Here is a 20,609-nt window from a genome sequence, read left to right on the forward strand (position 1 = left end):
TAGTAGGGGGATGGATAGTCACCCCCAGTTGCTGAGTCATAGCGGCTCCTTGTGTTCAGAGCAGGTGTGCCCCAGAGGGCGTTCAACGGGCAACGTTCTGGAAGAAGATTGCCAAGCCTTTCTCCTGCGATGCCTCCAGATAGATTCAGATCACCAGCTTCTCAGTGAGGAGCCGAACCCTAGACTCCGGCACCTCTTGGGGACTCCTGGGACTTGGAACTGGGGTTGGGCTTATGTGATGGTCCATTGGGCATTCACTACTCTAGAACAGTGACGCTTGACAAATTTCTCAGTCTCTGAATCACGTGAGGGGCCTGGACAGGCCTGTTTGCTAGGAGGCCAGTGCTTTGGATCACCAAGAGGGCCAGGCCTGGGTCTAGCATCGCCAGAGTGCTTGGGAGACTGGCCAGGGGGCAGAGGAGGCAGGTACTGGGCAGGCAAATCCCAGTGAGCTCTAGCTCTGGCTTTGGCTTGGCTCAGGGCCATGAAATGTGTCCCAGCTCAGGTCTGTAACCACAGACTGCCACCTAGAGCCACCTTGGGCACAGCCTATCACAGCCATGAGGTCAACACCCCCAGCGTGGGTGACCTTGTGTCATAGTCTGGTACCCTCTGGGACATTCCTTCCTTCAAGTGACAAGAGCACCCAGGCCTGATCTCTGTGGAAGAGCAGGCTGCCCCGCCACTCCCCTTGCCCTCTCCATCTGTCCCCCACCCCCCCACCTTTCAGATGGCCAAGGCATGAGTCTGCCCACCGTCCCCACCTCACTTCCAGGAAGGGACGGATGGATAGGTGTCAGGTCAGGCAGATGGGAGGCATGCCATCCCTTCAGCTTGCCTGACCAGGGAAGCCCATGGAGCGTGATGTCTTCTTGCCTCTGGGTCTGTGCACTCTGTCCTCTTCAGTCTCTCTGTCCCCGAAGCCTGCCTGCCTGGTGCGCCTGCTCACAGGCTGCCCGGTTCCCACTTGGCTCGGCCTCCTCAGCCCCTTCCCTGCCCCCTCTAGGGCCTGAGATGGCTGTTGTCATGGCAACCCTGCTCATTCAATCTGGGGATAATGAAGCCACTGTGTTTCTCATTTCCATGAGCTGGAGTGTGGAGCAGAGGGGGGAGAGGGGGCTTTCCCCTTCCAGCCCCTCCCTTCAAACCAGGGCAGAGGCAGTCTCCAAAGGGATAGTGTGTGTGTGTGTGTGTGTGTGTGTGTGTGTGTGTGTGTGTGTGTGTTGCGGGTGGGGGTGGGGTAATAAGTGGCGTGAGAGACATCAGTAGAAAGGGGCTGCCTCCTGGTGCCACTCGACAACTGACCTACCACAGAAGGCGTATGGCTGGTCAGGGTACACTCAGTGGCAGCAGTGCTGCCTCCACCAGATGGGAGGGGCTGGCGCCTGGATGCTGTGTGACCTTGGGCTAGTGCCTTCACCTCTCTGTGTCTCTTTTTCCATACAACTCAGACCACTGAGAATGCCTGGGGTCCTTTCTGAGTGAACAGCCTTCCCCCACGAAGTCACAATTAGTGAGAGAGGGGCTGTGACCAGGTACATTTTTCAGCCCTTAAAAGTAGCCCAGGCCATCTTCCCAGTGGTAGCCTCCTCCTGTGTTCCCGTAGGAGAGTTTGAATGAAGGCAGGCAGGGAAAGTACCCAGCACACACCGTAGGTGCCACCTGAGCTGAAGTCTCCCTCTGGTCTCCACTCTGAGTCCCAGCCTGCAGCACAGAGCACAGGTGTTGAAGACCCTGGTACATGTGTGCCACCCGCCACAGCTGCCCCCACCCCTCCCCTAGGCGAAGGGTGCTGGAAAGAGGCCTGCCTGAACAGCGGCTGGATGGGAGACGAGGGCCTGAGAAGAGTGGGAGCCTTGGGCTAGCCCACCCAGTTGGTGGTGGGGCTCAGAAGGAGTAGGGCTGTCTGGGAACACCGCAGCTCACACACCCCTCCCCCAGCATGTTCCAAGGGCAAGAAGCCAAAAGCACTCACCCAGAAAACCCTGGCCTGTCTCCCCCCAATAATTCAATCACCTTGGAGGCCAGTGGCCCTCTCTCCTGGCTGACAGATTAGAGAGGGAGGGCAGGGAGGTATGTGGAGGGAGCCGGCAGGGGAGGCAAGGGCAGCCGTCATGGAAAAATCAGAGCAGGGCTTGAAAAATGAAGAAGTAAACCTGCCAGGAAGGAGACAGTCTCAATCCATCCTCCATAAAGCTGTCTGAGAGATACCAAGCCCAAGGATGCCAGCTGGGCAGAGGGGAGCCGAGGAGGCTCCTCTTGTGACCACTGGACTCCAGCTACAGCCTAGGGAGGGAATGAGGGGTATGGTGGGGGGTAGGAGGCGGGGGTTCACAGGATCAAAGTAACAGGACAGTTTGGCAAGAACAGGGCCAGGAAGAGGGAACTCTTGCACTTGTCTCACCAACACTGTACACGGTAGGGCCTCAGTATCTCTTTCTGGGCCGACCGACTGCCCCAAGGAACGCAGTGTGCGCTGTGTGTCAGCAGCACTCGTGGCAGATGGACCATGAGGACTAGAACAGAGCCCTCCACCCATTCCATGGATGGTAAGACTGAAGCCCAGGCAGAAGGATTTTCTCAAAGTACCAAAGCAAGTCAGAGCATTCTAGAGCACAGGGTATAGGCCAAGTCAGGCCTTGCCTTTAAAATAAGTGGCGTGGTTGGGATATCTCCCTACAGTGGAAAACACTGGTGCCTGACACCCCACCCCAGTGCACCCAGTCTAGGCCGGGGGAAGATACTGCCCTGGCCATTCTGTGGGCTGGAAAGAAGCATGTGTTCGAGGGAAAATCCATGACCCTGATCATGCCCATGATGTAAGACTAAAAGACAGCGATAGGAAATTGAGATGCCGCCAGGAAGAAAGACACCCACATATTGACCGGTGTGATCTGTGAGAGGGGATCTTACATGCAGGACTTCTTCTCTTCCTGCAGCTGCCTGATGAGATCCAGGCTTTCTACAATAACTCTGCGTTACTTGTACAATCAGGAAGAAAGGGCGCTGTTAATGCTTAATACCTCAGTCAGTGCCACAAAATGCTACTCTGTTCGTGGACCCAGTAAAGATACCCTCGCGCATTACAAAGCATTTACTGACAAACACGTGCCCATGCACCGAGCCTGCCCTCCTGGGACCAGTGGGCCTGGGACCACCCTCCAGTTCGGGGATGGGAGGGCCCAGTTCTGCTCTCGTTTTGCTGTAGGACCTCGGGTAAGTTGTGGCACCTCTCTGTGCCTCTCGTTCAGAGCTTGCAGGACTGGTGTCCAGATCGGAGGAGTACTGGGTCTGGCACCCTCCCCTCACAAACCAAATTCACAACCTTTGTAAGCTGGGGACACAGAACTTTTCGGATGGGAGGGGGCAGCGTGGGGGACAGAAGGGTGGCCAAAGTGCCTCCAAACACAGGGCAGGCTGTGCAGGGTGGAGGAACCTAGCCGAGCAGCTCCGAGTGGCCCAGGGCCAGTGTTCACCCGCTGTTTACAGTGGAAACACTGACTTGAAAAGGTTTCACTTTTCCACTGTTTTTGTGGCGGTGCTGTGGGAGCAGGGCTTCCTGAGTGTAGAGCCAGCTGTCCAAGGCCACACCAAGCCCAGCCCGCCTCTGGCCCCCAACAGGAAACATCATGTTTTCAATTTACGGGGCCCTGCCAGGCACAACGAGCAGGCCACCTTCCTTCCCCGGGCCCTGCTGCATGGAGAGAGCCATTGTGGACTCAGGCAGGCAGGAGAGCTCAGCCCGGAGGGGCCACACTCCCAGCTAGCTCCAGCCACGGTCACTCTTAGTGGCTGAGGCACCTAGCCACTGCATGCCTCCAATTCCAATCCCTGGCCTCCTGCTAACTGCATTGCTGTGTCCTGCCTCCTTGTAGGACAAATGGGGACACTGCAGCCCACAACGAGAGGAGACTTCCCAGTGCCACCAGACCTCAACACAGATGGGCAGATTCTCTGGCAGAATGGCACTGCCCCCGGCCCCCTGCAGACAGGGTGGCCCAGGGCTGACTTCGCTCCATGATTACCATGGGTCAGGCACTGCCAGCTCTTCCCGTAAGTCTATGAGCTTCCTGCCATTCCTTCCTTACCGATGGGGAGACTGAGGCTCAGTGGGGCTGAGGTCACAGGCATGTGTGTAACAGACAGGGCTGGGAGCCAAGGACTACAAAGCTGGCCCTCTCCAACCTTTCTTGCTCCCTAGTACTGCTTGGTGTCTGAAGCCACTCTTGTCCTGCTGAGCACAAACCTCAGCACTAAGCAGGTCCTCCACATTCTCTCATTGCCAAGAGCTTCTATGCAATATTTACGGCCTTTGTGTCCACTCTGTCTATGTTCCGACTGCCCCCGGGCTCGGCTGGTGGGCAGGAAGCTGTAAGCAGCACACGGGAGGATCTCAGGGCCACCAGCAAGCTCTGTGCCTCTCTAGGCTGGAGGGTCAGTCCATGCGAGCAGATGCATTTGTCTGACGCCTGAGGTGCTGCAGTCACTCACAAGGGTCACTGTTAGCCGACACCTTGGGATCAGCCCGTTGTGCCCCACAGGCTTTTCACTGTCTGATGTTGCTGAGGTCGACCGCCAGACATTCCTTCCTAGTCTTAGTGTGGACCCTATGCTGAGCCCTGCTCAGCACCATTCGCGATGCACAAACCCTTGCCAATTGAGGCATGGCGGCTGCCCTGGCTGAGAGTTGAATCCAAGTCTCCTGCACAGAACCATCACTACCTCACCTGGTACAGGGCGTTGTTAGGTACCACAAGGTTGACTTCAACGTATAGCAACCCCACATGAGAGAGTAAAACTGCCTCATAGGGTTTTTGTTGCCTAATCGCTACTGGAGAAGATCACCAGGTCTTTCTTCAGTGGAGTGGTGAGTGGGTTTGAACCTCTAACCTTTTGGCTAGTCGCTGCGAACTTCACGGTTGCACCAACAGGGCCCTTGCTTGTTATAAAGCAGGTGCTGAACAAAGACGTGCAGGTTCGGTGGGTGGCTTGGTAGAGGGCTGAGAGCTCTTCCCACCTGTCAGGTAGTAAAGACTTCTCCAGGAGGGCAAAGACACAACCTTACTCTTGGGGCCTGTGCAGCTGCTGCAGGCACTGGGGCAGTCCTTTCCTATCCCATCACCACTTCCAGGCCCCAGGCCCGGCAGCACAGCTGCCCTCCCCAGACCCCGTGCTCATTTTCTGGGACCTGCTGAGCTCCAGCACTAGACACAGGCATTTTCAGGGATGTCTACAATAGACATCTCAGGGACTGCTATCAAATACTTGCTTATGTCTTTCACGTACTGTGCCCTCTCGGTTGCTTCCCACCCAGGTCATTCCAAAGGCGAGCCACTGTCCAGTCATGGCACTGGCATACTCCCTGGAGATTCCCAGCAGTCCTGCAGGCAGGGCCCTAGCACCCCACAGCAGCCAGGAGCCCCAGAACCTGTGAGGACAAAGCAGGCCAGTCAGTGGCCTCCCACCAGGGAGTGGAGTCGTCCAGGAGCAGCCTGCCACAAAGGTAAAGACAGAGACTGTATGTATATGTCCCTTTACTGCTGTCCTCTTACACACGCACACCCTGCTCACAGTCAGAGAGGGAAAATGAAATTAAGGGGAAAACGAAGAAGGAGCGACCCTGTGTAACAGCAGCACCCAGAGAAAACGTAGCGGAGACGAAGACGGACCGTGGTGGAAAGGGTTGTCCTGGGAGTCTCATGCATCTGCGTGGACATGACAAAGCGTTGTGGTGTGAGGGAAAGACAATGCCTGAAACCGAGACAGAGACCCAGAGAAAGAGAATGATGGTCAAAGGGGGACAGAGACGGACACAGTCTGGCAGAGGGGCACCCAGAGCAGACAGCGAGATCACAGGTCAGCAGCCCCAGCTGACTTCTCTGAGCTTCTTGGGGTCACACATTCAAACAGGCTTACAGCTGCTGGTGGGCTGATAAGTTGGCATCTAAGAAATGGGAAGGGCTTGGGTTGCTGGGCTCTAAGGGGTCCACCATTTCCCAGGATGCCCTACGGGCCGGGGATGATGTGGTGACTCACACTGATGGTTCTCCTTCCTCTGGGTTCCTCCCCTGGGCCTCTGCTCAGGCTCAGGGCACAGGCCTGGGGAGGAAAGGGCAGGGACATTCAGGGGTGTTGGAGGCAGGCTCAGCCCTAAAGCAGCTGCACCTGCCTCTGCAGTAACTACCTGGGTCTTTTGGGACCAGCCCCTTCTCACTTCTAGGCCTGTTTCCTCCATTCAGAGAGGAGGGATCAATTAGACCAGCGGTTCTCACCCTGTGGGTCGCAACCCCTTTGGGCTTTCACAGGGGTCGCCTGATTCATAACAGTAGCAAATATACAGTTATGAACTAGCAACAAAAATAATTTTATGGTTGGGGGTCACCACAACATGAGAAACTGTGTTAGGAAAGTTGAGAACCACTGAATTAGACTTTTCATTCCCCGGCTTCTAATATCCTACATCACTAGTATCTTTTTTTTTTTGTAGTTCAGCTTCAAAAAATAAGCTTGATTACCTGTTATGTTTTCTACTCCCAGAAAGAATGGCATTTCAGAAACCTATAGAGGCAGTTCTACCCTGTCCTATCGAGTCGATTGCTTGATGGCAATGAATCTGTCTTTCGTTGTTTTTGTTTTTGAGGTCCATTGGTGAGCAAATTCCTTTGGCCAAACAACAGCAAACCCGCTCTTCTCATGGAGTCAATTCCAGAGTAGAATGGCTCCCTCAGCTTTCTGAGACTATCGATCTGTCTGGTTGTCAAAGCCTCATCTTTCTCCCCAGGAACAGCTGGTGGATTTGAACTGCTGACCAACTTCACCACTAGGGCTCTTAAAATTTGAAGTCCCTGGTACTATGAAGGGGTGGAGGTGAGATTGTAGTCTATTGCCCAAATTATGTTAATTGTATCATGACATCTCTACATCTATCCAAATCTCAACGGCCACTTCAGTAGGTACTCCAGCCCGAGTATGCCATCAGAGAGTGGACCATTGAAGATGCATCACTGGTGACTTGGTTTGTGCTTTTCCTTTTCCCTTCCACCCCCCACCCACCCCACCCCCAAAGAAGAAATCAATCACTAGTATCCTGTATGTGCAAAGCGTTTTCTGAGTCGTGCTCCCCCTACCCCATTTCTGAATGAACGCTTCTAACTTTACTCACTTCTGTACCAACTGAACTTTGTTTCAGATACTTCAGGCTTACAGAGGTATCCCCAAATGAGCATCTCATCCCTACCACGCCCAGAGTAGAAGTGGTTTCAAACGGAGGCTGCTCTCTGGATTCTGACATGCAGGAATGAATAAAGAATGAGCAGGGACCACAGCTATATCCTCTTGTAGATCCCAACCTTCCCTGGCTCCTGGCTGCCCACCAAGTAAAGATGCGACCCACTTTTCAGGCCTCCTCACATGCTACTCTCCACTGGGTCATGAACTGAATGGTGAGGGGTGGCTGGATCCCTTGGGTGGTGGGCTGACCAGGCCCTTCTCTTTGCTCATACTCTTCCATTCATTTGTAGCCACAGCTTTCTCTGCCCATCCCAGGCATCTCTAAAGCAGAGCCCACCTAGTCACAGCGTGGTCCATGTCAGTGCTGGGAAGGGCTCTTAGCTGCAGTCTGATACCGGGGTGGGGAAGTGGGGTTGGTTAGCTGCCTGGGTTGGGGGTGCAACTTGGGCTGCATGGTTCTGTAATCCGGGTAACACGTTTACTATGCACCCACTATTTTAGACACTCGGTGAAGTATGTGGCCATCTGGTCCACCTTTTATGACAAGGAGGATGAGTAGACCAGGTCTACCTGAGGCATCTCCTCCAGGCAGCCTTCTCTGGTCACTATGTCTGGTAGCAGGGTGGGTAGTAGTGGATGTCCCCCATCACAGGCCCAGGGTAAGTGCTCTGAGCTTTGGGTCTGGCACAGGCTCAAGCTTTAAAGTCAGAGTTGGGTTCAAACTCTAATCCTACCTTCCAGAGACTGTGTGGCCAGGGGCACGTCAACAACTTCTCTTTCCTCAGTTGACTCCTGTGTGAAATAGGCTTTTATGACAGCTACGTGAGCTCAGGCACATAAAGTACATGTTGCAAGTCATAAGTACTTCCTGGGACACACATGTACATGCACACTCACAGAGTCGCAGCAGCAGAGCCCAGGGACTTAGAAGGAAGACTGTTCTCATCAGGTGCCACGGAGTTGATTTCAACTCGCAGTGACCGCCTGGCAGCCGTGACGGGGCAGAACTGCCCCACAGGCCTTCCTTGGCTTGTCGTCTTTACAGGAACATTTAGAATGCCAGGCTGGGTTTGAACCATTAACCTCATGTTTCCCAAGAATATATGTTCAGGTACATTCTTTAAGTTCTTCTTCATTATTCTCCAGGAGGAATTTCTCCCCACAATAAAAAGAAAATAAATAAACAAATAACCAGAAAAGAAAAAGCAACAGGTTGTTCTCATGGACAAGTTCAGGCCAGGCACAGGCCAGGCCTCAGATGACCTTGCAGTGGCCCACTGGAGGGAGCCTGGTGCTTTGGCTCACTTCTTTCTGGGGACAGAGCTTACCGGTTTGAGAAACCATATGGCACTGGACTCTGTGTGACTGGCTCACTGTGTCCTCCCCTCACTGCCCCCATAGCCATTACCATTTGAACATCTGAATTATCAAACTGCTGGGCAGCAAAGGTTGGCAGATAATTTACTTCCATTGTAACAGATCAGTTCAGGGACGGGCCCAGTCTTGAACTATTGGGCATTTGTGTTTGCTTTGGAGCTGGGAAGGCATCAGAAGTCCTGGGGGATCAAGGTCAATACCAAGGAAAATGCCAAATGATTTGGTGGAGGGGCGGGGTGCGGCGTAATTTTCTCCCGCCTTATCAGGGGCTGTAATCTGCATGGTCGCAGTTCAAAACCCCCAGCAGCTCCATAGGCGAGAGACTGGGAGTTCTACTCCGCCAACAGGTGCAGTCTCAGGAAACCCACAGGGGGTTACTATCAGTCAGCATTGACTCGATGGCATTGACATTAATTGGATCTAAAAAGCCATTCCTGGGCTGTGAGGGGATGGGTGAGGACTCCTGAGGACAGGCAACATGGAATGGAGTTAGAGCTGAAGTTCAAGGTCAGATGACAAGAAAGCCTAGCCTGGAGACTAGAGCCTTTGGCTGTTTCGTAACCTCCCTTTGCCTCAGTTTCCTCACCTCTAAAATGAAGACAATTACTGGGACCCGCCCCACAGACTGTGCTGTCTTTGAGAGGGATGATACATGGCTGCACAGCTGTATCGCAGGGAGCTGGGGACAGGGGAGGGGAGGGGTCCCCTCAGCACAGAAAGCCTCTGCAGTCCCCAGCTGTGGGAGGAGCCTGACACCTGAGCCTTGGTGACTTCCTGCCACTGCCTGGGCCGAGGCAAATAGGAGAGGTGGAGTGTAAAGGGAGTAGGCAGCAAAGTGCAGATGGAGGGAGCACGCTTGGTGACAAAGGGAGAGTCAGTCAGGCTGGCTCCTGAGAACCACGCGGACCCTTCCAGCACCTCCAGATGGCGAGTGCAGGGAAAAGCTCCTACCAGACAAGGCCCTGCAACTCACGGCCCTGCAACTCGCTCTTGACTTTGAAGATAGCCCTGCTCTGGCATCCTCCAGCCTGTGGGAAACCGCGGGTTGGCACTCAGACGCCCGCGGGGCTCCTTGGTCCGGCTGTGTTGGGGAGCAGAAGCTAGGGTGCCCTCCCTTGCTGGGGCAGCCGCAGGCTGGATGAGGGGCCGGATTGATCACATGGGGCTCTAGCCAGGGTCCTGCTTACCTCAGTTTATCTGTATGACCAATGCGGATGCCTCACTGCCTTTCTCTGTAGTGCAGTACAGTAGCCTGGTCTGGCCTGTGGAGAGCAAATTCCTCGGGCCTCAGTTCCCCTATCTGCAAAGCAAGGAACTGGGGTGCTCTGTACAGTGTGCAGGAGCTACCTAAGGTGACTGAGCCGCCCTTAAAATTCTACAGTATGAAGTAGAACACATTTCAGATTTCAAGGACTTGGTATGAAGAAAGAATGCAAAGGATCTCATTATAAATCTCCCTACTGGAGACGTTGGACAGGGCAAGATATGACAAAATACCCATTTATAAACTATCAAGGGCTCATGAGGGAGTGGGGAGGGAGGGGAAAAATGAGGATCTAATGTCGGGGGTTTAAGTGGAGAGAAAATGTTTTGAGAAACGATGTACAAATGCGCTTTACACAATTGATGTGTGTATGGATTGGGATAACAGTTGTATGAGCCCCTAATAAAATGTTAAAAAAAAAATCTCCCTACTGATGAGTAGTTACAGGATAGTACACCGAGTACACAGGGTTAAACAAAATCGAATATTATCACAACTAACCCCATCTGTTTCTTTTTATTTATTTTAATGAGGCTGCTCAAAAATGGAAAAGTACATCTATCACTGTGTTACATTTCTATTGGGTAGCTCTGCTTTAAGCTCATTTTCAACTTCCAAGTCTTGGGGAAGCTATGAAAGTTAAAAACCAAAAACCCAAACCCATCGGTGCAGGCCCAGGTTGGGAAGAAAGACTGCAGGTCAGCGGCTCAAGGGCTGGGGCTAGATGTCCCTGGATTGATATACCTGCAAGGTCCCCAATCCCTGGTTTCCCTTTCCAGGGAAGCAGATAAACCCAGGCTGGGCCCACCCACATGTCAGCAGTCACAGCTGCTTCTGGAATGGTCTGAAAGACATAGGTGGCCCCAGTGGGCAAGTGGCTGCCCTCTGCCAGGCCAGGCTTGGCCTCAAACCCCCTGAAACACAAGCTCATGCCAAGGTATTATAAACAAGGCGAACAAGACAGAGCTGCCCTAGTTGAAGGGCAGGCCATGAGCCCCAGGATACCCCAGCTGCCCATATGTGTTCTGTGCCCCTAGAACCTCTTAAACCTTGGCCTGCCCAGAGTCCATGCTAGAACTGCGGGGCATGAGCTCAAGCAATTCTCGGTCTTGGGCATTACATGCTCAAGGGATGCTTGTTATAGGTGGTATGCTGCTAGGGGCAAGAGGGGCTGAGAGGAAGGTGTGGGCACTCCCACCCAGGGCCAGCCTGCTATGGTCGGAACGGCAGTGCTAGCTGTGCTGTCTCTGGGGTTGCATCCGCTCATGTCTCCTCTGCGCTGTGTGACCTGGCCTGCATCCACCTGCAAAATGGATCGAATCTCAACCCCAGCAGTTAGGGGGCATGGGAATGAAATGCGATCCAGTTTACAGACTTCTCTACCAACAGACCTCCCCATTATCTGTTCTAGCTGCCCCACTCAGGCGTCTCACGGAGCAGACAGGAGAGAAAGGGGAGGGAAGACATGGCCAGGGACCCTGAGAGGTGGGGCTCAGAAGGGCATTGTTTGAGGCAGGCTTCAAAAGGCTCCACTGCCCTGCAACAGCAGAGGGGGCAACAGGGTGGGGGCCTTCAAGGCAGGAGGGGCTGCTGGGACAAAGGGGCAGCCATGGAAGCAGAGTGTGTTAGAAAGGGGAGTAGCAGCTGGGGGGTTGCACCTGGGCACGAGCAGAGGCTGGTAGGGGCTGTGGCTATGAAAGACTGGGGCCAGATGAAAGAGGCCCTGGATGTCATGCTGAGCTGGCCTGGCACACAGCAGGCACTGTCAGGAAGACAGGGTGCCTGGGGACCAAGGCTGAGTGCGGGGGCTCCCTGAGGCCACCTGGGAGAGCACAGGGCCTCCACTGCCAGGCCCATGAGGTACCTTGCGAGCCAGGAGCCCCCTGCTGCTCTCTCTCCCCTGAGGGAGAGGACAATTTATTTATTCATGAGCACACACATTCCCACGAGGCAGCCAGCTCCTACACACCACACTTCTAATTATAGCAGGAATTTCATTAATGCAGGAGGGAAATGCCAGGTTCCCAGCTTCCCGCCCTAGCGCGCTCCTGTCTGTGGACACAAGCCTGGCTCACTCTTCTGCCCCCGTTGCTGCCAGCAAGATGGCAGTAGGGCAGCCACAGAGCCAGGCCCTCCATTGGGCTTTCTGAACCAGGGAGATTGGCCTCCTACTAAAAGCATTTGCAAGGTTGAAATGAACCACCACCCGACCTCTGGCCACACACAGTGGCAGCCACCAAGGTCTCTGTTTGGACATCTCCAGAGAGCAGAATGAGAGGGTAGTTTGCTGGCACGAGCTGGACAAAGAAGCAAAGGGGGAGCCACTGAGCCCTGGGAGGACACAGAGCAGACCTGTGATTGGGCCACCAGGCAAAGGCAGTCTGTGATGAAAAGGAGAGACGAAGGGGAGGAGTTATCACTTAGGGATAAACCCCAAGGAGGCCTCAAGGCCTGGGGACAGGATAAGGCAAGGGAAGAGTAGCAGAGTCGATGCCATAGCTGAGCCAAGTGGGGCTGTGGGTGTGAGAGAGCTGCAGCGTGGGGGGCCACCTTCTGACTCCCAAGAGGGCTGGGCAGAGAGAGGGGAGGCTGGATACACACAGCCAAATGGGGACAGAGGTGGAGAAGGGCCCGTCACTCACATAGAGAGGGAAGGACAAGAAGAGGCAGAGTAGTGTCTAAACTACAGAGCACCCTGCCAAGAGAACCCAGACACATGTACACTCATAAACACATGTGTTCATGCGCACATTCAGGTGTGTACACAGTCACCTGCGAATACTATGAATACACACACATGTACACATGACACAAGGGTGTTACACACCCTCTCTCTTTTCCACTCCCTTCTGAAGCCCAGAGCCTCACGGAGGACTTGCTTAGGAAGGGCCACACTGCCCACCCTACACTTTTGGTGTGTGTGTGTTTGTGTGTGTGTGTAACCCAGGCACATATAGAGGCCAACGGGAGAGAGGCTTTGAGGGAGACAGGGCTTTGTTCAGCCCCAGTTCAGAACTGGCTTGTTGAGTCCGATGGCCCAAGGAGGAGGCAGACATTCCCATCTGCAGTCTCTCCTGCACGACCCTAGTCCACACTCCAGGGGGGTGGGGGTGGGGGAGCTGCCAAAGTCACGTGCCCATGATTAGCGGGGAACATCTAGGCCTGCCCTCCTGATTCCTAAACACAGATTCTCAGCCCTCCCCACTGCCCCATGCTGCCAGGAGCCTGGCTTTTCCCACTGCCCAAGAGCTGTCCTGGAGCCACATCATGGGCAGGCTGAGGGGGGCAGCACCAACATGTTGGTGTTGTGCACGGACAATCCTCCTTCCTTAGCAGTCTCCGAGAGCCTCCCCGGGGGTCCTGGGGTCTGGCAAAGGGCAGTCTTCTGCTAGTCCAGTCTTCCCAGTCTCCATTCTGGGGCATGTACCTGGTTCCCAGTCCCAGGGGGGCTGAACTCCCCGATTCACTCCCTGAGCATCCTGAGCAGCTCAGACCTAGCGCACACACTTAGTATTGAGGAGGGGCACACTACCTCTCTGGGGTGCAACCAGCCTTTTTGTCTCCAGGTAGCTCGGGCTTCCCAGAAGTTTCCCTTGAGGCTGTCAGGGAGACGGCTGGGTTGTCAATGGGGGCTCCGAGCTCTGCTGGTCATAGCTCATGGGCAAAACCATCCTTTCATTTTCTTGGAATGTGACAGGATGGACCCGTCACCCCAATGTCACTTCACAACTAGATGGAATGTCCTATAACCAGTGCCAGTCCCTGGCTAGTGATCACTAAGAAACTCACTCAAGTTAAAAACAAATAGGAACTGGAAGTGATGGCGTGCCAGGCACTGGGATGAGGGAGTAAAGGCCTGGTCACCGTCTTCCTGGTTTAACACGTGTTACGGGGACAGAGCTGGGCCAGGACGAGGCAGATAGGTCCAAACCCAGGGGCTGTATCTCCGGGCCAAGGCCAGAGTCCCACACAGGCCGCGGTGGGCTCTGACACCCTGCGCCTTGATCCTGTCGGCTGAGGACGAGAGGCGAAGGCGCCTGTAGCCGTCCTCACCCTGGCCTTTTCCGGACACGGTGGCCACCCTGATGACCACCCTCACCCGCTCAGAGTGCTTGCCTGTCCTCCTCCCCCGAGGCTTCCTGTTCCTCACTTCTTCTTCTTCTTCTTTTAAAAAAAGAATAAACTCCAAGCTGCTCCTATGATTAATTACCAGCTGCCTAATGCTCCGCCACTGGCACTTTCTGGAAAGGGAATGAATTACCTTGAAAAACATCCAAAGAGAGAACCCACCGTGAAGGAGAATTGCAAAGGTTACCTCACAATTCGTAGTAGGTTCTCGGGCCTTATCGAATTCCTGGCAGGCCCCAGTGGGAGGGGCAGGCGCCAGCCTTGGGGGCCACCCTCTGGCTCCGGAGTGCTGTGCTTGAGGGACCTGGCAGAGAATGCAGGGTCCCGGTGAGCTCGTTTCTGAGTGAGCCAGGTGCCTGCCCTATGGCTTCCCCTCCGTCCTGACTCAGCTGGCTATCAGCTGGCTCCTGGGTTTGGACTGGCACCTGCCCATTCTGGCCCTGGCAGGCCTTCAGGGGTGGGAAGGGTCAGAGTGGACGTGTGAGGGAGGAGGAAGGGTGAGGGCGGCTGACAGCTCCTGAGTGCTGGAGGTGTACTAGGTGCTGTCGGTGCACCCCCTAACACAACTTTGGGGGAGTGGGATGGGCAATGGAATTGGCGTGGCGGTTACCCATTGGGCTGTGTTTTGCATGGTTGGCAGTTCAAAACCACCAGCAGCTCCGTGGGAGAAAGACTGGGCTTTCCATCCTGTAAATAGTCACGGTCTTGGAAACCCAGGCAGTCTCGGCGGCGAGTCAGCCCCGACGGCAGTGATTTGGTCTGGTTTATTGTACAGATGGGCAAATGAGGCACGGACGAATCACCTCAGGTCACAAGGAGCAGGGACCAGGGCGAGGGTTTGAAGCAGGCCATCTGACTCCGAGCCTAGACGGTCCCTGCATGTGGGCTTGCGGGGGAGCAGTGGGTGGGGCAGTCACAGCTCAGAGTCCAGGGGAAAGGACTCTGTCCTCACCCTGGCCCCTTCCGGAGGAGCTGGCCCAGTTCTCAGTGCAGGAGCCCCACACCGCAGGTGGGCCGGAGGCAGGTGTAAAAGCCAATCTGGCCTTCGCCCGTGGTCCCCAAAACCCACCCCCAGCAGCCACTGCAGAGAAAGGCCAGGCTGCAGAGGAGAAGCCCCTGGGTGTGAAGTGTGAGGAACATAAGAAGTGCCAGTGGGGACTGCCTTGGGCCCAATCCACCCAAGGCCTGGAGTCCAAGTCTGGCGCATGGTGCTCCATGGCTGGTACCTTCCCTCCCACACACCCACCCCTGCCTCAAGCACCGGAGCCTAGCCACCCACTTCCACAGCCCAGCCCCTCGCCGCCTACCTCAGGGATCCGTGAAGCACCAGTGTCCGACGTGGGCAGTCAGCAGCTCACGGCCCTCTTGGCCTCACTTCAGTGTCATCCTCCTGCAATGGAAAGAGGCAGTTAGTGGCTGCCACGGCCCACGCTGCCAGAACCTTCTGCCCAGCACAACTGTGTCATCGCTATGTGATGGATGGACCAAGAAAGGGGCACAACGGGGTGTCTCCTGATAACTCATGTTACTGAGTGACCAGGGGCACACTCTGAGCTCCTCTGGGCTTCAGTGGACCCATGGTCTCTCTTAGGGTTGCCGGGAGAGTTCTAGGAAGTAGGGTAACAAAGGACCCCTGGGTGGTGCGAACGGTTTACACACCTGGCTGCTAACCTGCAGTCTACTCAGAGGCACCTGGGAAGACTGGCCTGGTGTCCCACGTCTGAACAAGCAGACACTGAAAACAATATGGAGTACAGTTCTTCTCTGACAACTATGGGGTCAACGCTGGTTAGAACTGATTCAATTGTACTCAACCTTCACGCAACAAACATTGAATTAGTACTAATATCATTAAACTTTTTTGCTGTGAATTAGATAAAGGTTTACAGTGCCAACTCCAGTCTATTCAACAATTGGTCCACATTTCCCCCTGTCATTGACTGCAATTCCCATAAGGTAACATCACTTCTTTCATCGCTTCCCTCTACTCCTCCCCTTTCTTGACTCTCCTGAGCTTCCCTTCTTGCGTAACTGCTGACCCCTTGATGGTTGGTTATTTTAAGGTGTGTGTACTTCCTAGTGGTACGATGCCTCCCAAAGACCTATTGATTGGCTGACAACTGAGCCATGGGATGACTAAGATAACCAAGGGCTACAGTCTGAGGGGCTCCACCAGCTTCGATCTGACCAGCAAGCCTAGTCTCTTTTATGATTTTGTCAATCAATATTTACAGCATCCTGCGCTGTAAACAGGATAGTGGCCCCAACCCCTGGGGGACTAAAACAACAAGCAAGGACTTGAAAAATGCATAACGAAAAGTGGCGCTGGCCAGAGTGAATGCATACAAGGAACACAGAGCAGGCTGCAGATTGAGGGGGTTCTTTCTGGGGAAATGAAGTTGAAGGAGACCAAAATGCAGGGAAAAGCATTCAGCCAGAGGGAACAGACCATGAAAAGACTCCAAGAGAGGAAAAGCCAGCACAATATGTGTGTGTGTGTGGGGGGGGGGGGGGGGGGGGGGGGGGGGGGGGGGGGGGGGGGAGTAGGTTGGTGTGTTGGGTGCAGCAAGCAAGGCAGGGAGAGAGAAGGATTGTGTGAGGCCTCAGGCTGGGGTTAAAATCATCTGGAGGATTTAAACTGCTGACAGGCAGCACCCTGCTCCCAGTAGAGAGAGCCCCAAGGCTGCTGTGGGGAGAAGGGCTTGAGAGGGAGGGGAGAGGAGGCAGACAGGAGGTGAGGTGCAGGCAGGAGACTGCAGAGCTCAGAGTACATGCTGGAGGGCAGGGGTGGAGGGGCAGTGGTGGAGGCTATGGGTGCACTGGGGCGTGGAGAGGAGGGGAGGGAGGAAGAAAAGATGTTCTCTTTTGGCATGGGCTTGGGGCATGATGATTACTGTTCGGCGGGGTCCAGCTAGCCCATCACTTCAATGTCACACCAACAGGCCCCTAGCCCCATGGACCTCCTGTGGAAATCCAGAAGGGTCAGTCTGGTGGCCTTGGTGGTGTGCTTCTCAGGGTCCCCTCAGAGTCCCCCTCAGAGTCTCACGGCAGGCTAAGAGCGTCAGAGCCTCAAGTTTGAGCCCCACTGGTGAGGGACATTTGCTCAAAAGTGAGGGAGAGTTGCTACGATCCCCCACTCCTGCCCCAGTAGGCAGGGCGGTAGAGTGGGGCTTGTGGCCACAAGTGACGGGAGGTTGTGTGCGTACCATGGACATGGGGGAGAGTCCCGTTTCTTATGGGCAGTGGGCAGGGGCTCCTGAGTGAGAGACAGGCTTCAGTAAGAGACCATTAAAATGTGGGCTCTGTAATTAAAATGAACTGGTTCAAATTCTGGCCTTACCCTCTGACCAAGGGGTGGCCCTGGGCAAGTTTTTTGTTTGCCTGGAATCTCCATTTTCTCCTTTGTAAATGGAGACTTTGAGTGGGTCTCACTCCCATGCAGAACTCATCAGACAATGCACATGGTACTGGACTATGGTTAGCCTTCCATGATCGTCAGCTGAGACTTCCTGTACATTTCAAGGACAGGTGCTAAGCTCCAGAGCCCTGTCTGCAGCCCAACTCAGTCATGGGCCAGAGAATGGGCCTGCACTCTCGCCCTTTGCTTCTGGTTTCCTGTAGCCCCCAAACTCTGCCTTCCTTGGGTTCACTGATTTGGAGTGTCTCATTCACAGAAGAGACTGAGACCCTCAGTGGGGCAGTGACTGCCCCATCTTCTGCTTCACACAGCAGGGTAGTGGTGGGGGCAGAACTGGACAGCTCATGCCTTTCCCCAAGGCAAGCTGGCCACAGACTGCTGACAAGGAGAAAATAATTATTCTGGTAGTTGAGACAGAAATCGGAACCAGAAAGCCCTTGCACACTTGGTGAGCATTGTCTAGCTCCCAAAGTGAAGCTGCAGAGCCAGAGAGGTGAGGAGCCCTGCCCAGGACACACAATTAAGTGGAGGTACCTACATTTGAACTCAGGTCCCAGCCAGGGGCTGAGTCCTCTTTCCTGAATCTGCATTGGACTCCACACCTGCAAAGTGGGAGGGAGCAAGGACCTTTAATATATGGTGTCCACAAAAGCCACACCAAGCCCTCTGTCTGACTCAGAGTGACCTTCCAGGACAGGGTAGACCTGCTACCTAGAGTTTCTGAGGCTATAAATCTTTAGCGGAGCAGACTGCCCCATTTGTCCTCCCTCAGAGTGACTGGTGTATTCAAGCTATCGACCTTCAAGGTGCACAACCCAATGCTTAACCCACTGTGCCACCATGCATGAGATATTTCTTTAACTCTCAGTGAAACCCCATGAGGTAGAAAACTCAACTCTGCCACTTTCCCATGTAGAGCAGGGAGGTTCTGTAACTTCCTAAGGTCACACAGCTAACACAGAGCTATGGACAGGGAGGACTGTGAGAAGTGGTCTTCCTGCTTATCCTACAGGGCAGCCATCAGGGAGCCTAAACTCCTCTAGTCACAGGAGATGCTCAGTAGCCCTTCCCAGGGCCAGAGAGCCTGGGCATCTGGACCCCCCCTGACACCAGACTGGACACCCTTCACAAGGAGCCCAGTTGCTGTCAAAGGGCAAGCTTGCTTAGAGCTCTGTTTGAATCCCTGGTTTGCCACTTGAGCAAGTCACTGGCCTCTCTGAGCGACCCCACTCCCTGCCCCAATCTCCTCTTTAAATAAGAACTAGGTACCCTTCTGAGGTCTCTGGGGGGTGTAAGCTCTTGGCTACTAACCAAAAAGTTAGGGGTTCCAATCCTTCCATTGTCACTGAGGAAGAAAGGCCTGATGCTTTGCTTCTGCAAAGACTGTAGTCAAATAACAACAGTCTGCAAAAACAATGGTCTACCTACATCCTGCTGGGGTCTGAAAGGTTCAAGAGTGGCCATTTAAGGTGCAACTGTTGGTCTCTCCTTGCTTGGAGGAAAGAAGAGTGACGAAAACGGAAGACGCATGGAAGCAATTAGTCCACTGCACTAATGAATGGACTGTGTCAACCCCACTCTCCACCACTCTGCAGCCAGAAGAACTAGATGGTGCCCAACTCCCACTACAACTGCTCTGAAAGGGATCACCTTAGAAAGTCCTGGCTGGACTGGGAGAAAAGCGTGGGAAAGAAGTCAAAACCATAAAAGCCATCAGGTTTATTGGTTGTCCAGAGACTGGAGGAGGCTCCAAGACTATGAATCTTAGCCACCCTTCAGGTCTGCAACAGAACTCACCCCCAAGGATCAATTTTCAGCCAAAGAACAGGAGTATGAAGAAGAGTTAACGATACGGCGGTATACCCACCTCCGAATAATCCACCACGTGGGAGCAGAAGAGCAGCATCTAGCCAAGGACACAGTGCGGATGGCTTCGAAAAGGAGAAGGAATGGAGACAGGGAAGAAGGGGGCTTAGTAACATTACTTTAAGGGGACTGCAGTCTACACGATGTAACCCAATGTGTCACATGATTAAGTGAATTGTGAAGTGGAATACTGATCTGCTCTGTAATCTTCACCAAATTCACAAAAAAAGTTGTTAAAAAATCATTACAACAGTAATAGTAATAATAAGAAAAGATTGTAGCCAGAAAACCCTAGAGTTCTAGTCTGCTTTATGACACATGGGCTACCAGCAATCAGCGTGTCCTCAACGGCATGGCACTGAGCTTGGCCTTTGTTGTTTTATTTTTGTCTACTTGCTTCTCCGGCCATTTGCCAACGAGAGGAGACTCAAGGCTGATCTTGCAGACAACAGCTATGGCACTGACTTACGCTGGGGGAGGGGCCTTAGGATGGTCTGCTCGGGTAGGGGGTCATCCTGATGCCACACACAAGAGATCCCTTGTCCCTGTGATGGGAAGGTTTAGTAAAACATGAGGTATACAGACACAGTGTCACAGCGGCCAGCAACGGGCAACTAGAAGTGTGAGAAAGGGGTCTTTGCTCAGGATCCTAAGTGGCCAAGCAGGGAACTGCGAGTCCTCACCCCACCTGTCCAGCTGACTGCTCCACTGCTGAACTCTCCTGAACCAGTTCATGCCACATAAGTGCTTGGTGCCTTGGGGTCAGCTGGGTTCCTAACTCCATTTTACCGATGGGCCAAATAACAGAGGGCTCTAGGGCTGGAGTCATTTCTGGTCCCACAGAGGGGCAGGGAGTCTCTGGGGCAATTGGAGTCCTGCCCCCCTCCAAGATCCACCCAGGGACACTTTCCCTCGCCCCACCCAGGCGGGAAGGAGCCGGGTCCAAGAGGAACGCAAATATTTACCCTGATGGTTGTCCAGACCTCCCACATTCCTGGGATGCATGTTCCCTGACCTCACCAGACTGGGAGATGAGTCCAGACTCAGGACTACAGCCAGACTGGGGCCTGGGGCCTAGGTGGGGGCCAGCTCCTACTGGCCAGAAGGATAGGACAGCCTTGAATTGCCCCTCCAGCTGTTCACCCACTGGGGGCGCTCCAGCCTGATTTTGTAGCGCTAGACATCAGTCCAGTGACCTACCCACAGGCCTCTGGAGGGTGGAGGTAGCAGGGGGAGAGGTGGATGGTACCAATGTGGATAGTTTGAGCAGGGAGCCAAGCTGATGTCACCTGAGCTTGTAGATCAGGACTCCTGTCACCAGGCCTT

At 54.1% G+C, this 20,609-nt stretch overlaps 1 protein-coding gene across 4 annotated transcripts in view; it reads right to left on the reverse strand.

Moving 5' to 3' along the window:
* Window positions 1-20,609, reverse strand: part of ZMIZ1 (zinc finger MIZ-type containing 1) — a 256,585-nt gene that overhangs the window by 140,517 nt on the left and 95,459 nt on the right. For 3 of the 4 annotated variants that reach the window (XM_004715301.2, XM_045283536.1, XM_045283539.1), the window contains exons 3-4: window positions 15,307-15,389; window positions 14,187-14,303 (exon numbers count right to left, since the gene is read on the reverse strand). The gene's annotated coding sequence lies outside the window, so the exon portion shown is untranslated. The remainder of the gene's footprint in view (window positions 1-14,186; window positions 14,304-15,306; window positions 15,390-20,609) is intronic. The other variant, XM_045283537.1, reaches the window with a different exon arrangement.

Source organism: Echinops telfairi, unplaced genomic scaffold, assembly GCF_000313985.2.
Source record: "Echinops telfairi isolate 266 unplaced genomic scaffold, ASM31398v2 ScPeMD7_7462;HRSCAF=8500, whole genome shotgun sequence".
In the NCBI taxonomy this organism is placed as follows: Eukaryota; Metazoa; Chordata; class Mammalia; order Afrosoricida; family Tenrecidae; genus Echinops; species Echinops telfairi.